The sequence below is a fragment of the Diabrotica undecimpunctata genome, chromosome 9 (assembly GCF_040954645.1).
Source record: "Diabrotica undecimpunctata isolate CICGRU chromosome 9, icDiaUnde3, whole genome shotgun sequence".
NCBI lineage: Eukaryota > Metazoa > Arthropoda > Insecta > Coleoptera > Chrysomelidae > Diabrotica > Diabrotica undecimpunctata.
Genome location: NC_092811.1, coordinates 33,386,706 through 33,390,091, shown reverse-complemented (window position 1 = coordinate 33,390,091; position 3,386 = coordinate 33,386,706).

Here is a 3,386-nt window from a genome sequence, read left to right as displayed (position 1 = left end):
AAAGAAACCAGATTCATCCGGTAAAATAAAGTGGAGGATAGTGGTAGATTATAGAAAGGTCAACGAACGAGAAGACAATTTACGACCGATACAGAATTCCTCACATTAGCGATATTTTGGACAAATTGAGAAAAGTTTTAAGACCCTCGACTTAGCGAGCGGATTTCACCAAATTGAGATAAGAACGCTACGTCCACGTTCTAGCGTATGATGGACAACGTATTGAAAGGACTTCAAGGAGAAATATGCCTCGTCTATATGGACGACGTAATAGTATATTCAATATCACTATAGGAACACATAGTAAATCTCACAAAAGTATTTCAACGACTAAGAGAAGCCCGACTAACAATTAAAGTCGACAAATGCGAATTCTTAAAAATGCAAGTTAATTTTCAGGGATATGTAGTCACACAAGAAGGCATAAAACCGAATCCAGAGAAAATTGAAGCAATAGAAAAATATCCAATACCAAAAACAGCAAAAGAAATAAGAGGATTTCTTGGACTATTGGTATATTACAGGAAGTTTATTCGAGACTTCGCAAAAATCACAAAACCTCTAACAAGATGCTTGAAAAAAGATGCAAAGATCGAACATACACCCGAATTCGTAGAATGCTTTGAAACGTCCAGGAAATTATTATTGAATGAGCCGTTATATCCAGATTTTTCCAAACCGTTTAACCTTACGCAACAGATGCCAGCAACTTCGCTATCGGTGGTGCAGTACTTTCCCAAGGACCAGTAGGCAGTGATAAACCAATTGCCTTTGCTTCCAGGACACTAAATGAAACCGAAACCAAGTACTCCACAATAGAAAAGGAAATGTTAACAATGGTGTGGGCAACTAAGTATTTCCGACGTTACCTATTTGGAAGAAAATTTAAAATACTTTCAGACCACCGTCCCTTGCTATATCTATTTTCCCTAAAGGAACCCAACTCCAAACTAGTACGTTGGAGATTAAAATTAGAAGAATTTTACTACGAAGTAATTTACAAAAAAGGCAAAGCTAATACAAATGCGGACGCACTGTCTCGAATCGAAATACACACAAAGGAAACTAAGGACATAGATTCACAAATTAAGGAAGTCTTTGATGATTTCTAAGGAGGATTGCCCATTATATGCCCTGCACTGTTATTTGTGTATATTTGATTATTAAATTCAAAGTAGTCCTGGTTTATGCAAATTTCGAGAAGATGTAAAATTTCAAATGTAATGATTGGATTTGTACTATTTTGGTCTAAAGGTTTTTTACTAGACTAAAAGTTTCTGTAGGAGGAATACTAGGAAAAAGATTTTTTACGTCAAATGAAATTAATCTGGAGTTGTTAGGTAATTGAAAATGTTGTATTTTATTAACTAGTTCTATTGTATTTTTTATGGTAAATTTAGGTGAAAATTTAGTGTGTTCTAAAATAATCTCTAACAGTTTTTTTGAAAGTATATATGACGGAGCTGTATAAAAAGAAACTACAGGTTTTATTGGGTGAGACGGTTTGTGTAGTTTAATAAAAGAGTATAATTTAGGAGGCTGTGGGTTCATAACATTGAGGTGTTTCTGTTCTGTCGGATTTACTATTGATTTTGAATTTTCTAACGCTAGATTAATTTGTTTTTGATACTTTTCTGTCGGATCTTTGTGTAACATTTCAATATTTTGATTATTTAAAAATTCTATTGTTTTATTATTATATTCTATTTGATCTATAGCAATAGTAGTGTTACCTTTGTCTGCTTTTGTAAACACTATGTTGTTTTCTATTGATTTATTTTTAATTGAAATGGCTGTTTTATTCTCTTTGTTTTTCAAAGTTTTTTCTCTGACAATTATCCGTAAATGTGGCATCCCATATTTACATTGGTTTTTATATTTTCTTGTCACCCAGCCGGAATACACCATTAACTAAACTACCAAATTATTAACAATCATTATGTTGAGATAATCTTTTGTAAAAACGATTATACTAAAACGATGTATTGACGTATCTAAAATAATAGTAGAATTATTAATGTATTTTCAATGTTATATTGAACTTCATAACCATTTTTCGACTGAAAACGTATATTGAAAACTTGTGTAATAGCGGTAATGACAGAAATGTTTGTTTTAAATTTACTGTACCAATATGGAGGCAGTTTTGGTCCCTTTCCTTACAAAAACAATATTTCTAAAGTTCTTTGGTTAATAATATGGTTTACGTTATATATAATGACACAAATATTACAATATTCTTATTATCAAACTTTTACATCGTATGTGGCTGGTGAAAAATTTTTTTTGTTTGTAACATACCAATGTACCTATCTAACATATAATATTATTTACTTTTATGGTAAATTACGATCTAAGAATAAATGGGCTACATTTATGAACAATATGAACGAACTTCATATATCTGAAAGAGAAAAGAGTATTTCAATATACACTATTCAAATTATTGGTTTTAGTTTGCCACTTATTGTAAATCATACAATTGGTTTTCAATTGAATCATGCGATTTCTTTTATTTCAAGAGCAAACTTTATTCAACAAATGCATATATTGGTTACAGATATGCAGCTAACTTATTTTTGTATTGTTGTTTGGGAAATTTGTAACGTGTTTTCCCAGAGATGTGATTACCTAATTAACTTAACCAAAGAAGTTTTTGTTACAAAAATTTGGTATAAGAACGTATCATTAGAAGATATTTGGTTTATTAAGAAGTATTTGATGATGCTTCATAAGGAAATTGTACGATTTAACTGCCTTACCAAAAAGTCATTACTTTTCTTTGTACTTTTTTTCGATCTATTTATCATAAACCAATTTTCCCTTATGTTTGTTTTTGTGACTGCCAAAAATGATATGCAATTTAATGGATATAAATGTATTAGCTTTTTTTTAGTATTAGTAAGTATAGCTTTAGTTCTATTTTATTTATCTGAATTGTTTAGTTAGTTGCAAAAAAACCCGCTTGGTACTTAATTACCAATACTTTTCATCTGTCCTAATATACGTCGCAGATTTGCTTCCATGAGCTTCGAAATGGTTTCAAAATTATTTTCATGGCATATTTTTACTAATAATTAGTTATGTTTCATGTAAATATAAATCCTTTCTCGGGGAAAGGTATTAGAGAGTCAAATTTCACAACCACTGTTCCAAATTCAGACTGCAAAGACAAGGGCTGCCACAAGGAGCTGTCATCAGCTGTCAATTGTTCAATTTAATGATAAACGATGTGCTCGAAATGATTAGAAAGACACCTGGTGTGGAAGCCCTCCTGTATGCTGATGACCTCCTAATATGGGCATCAAGTAGCAGTCTGAGAGCGCTCGAGGGAGTAATGAACCAGGCTCTGAAAAATCTAGAAAAATGGGCGGATAAAAACTGCC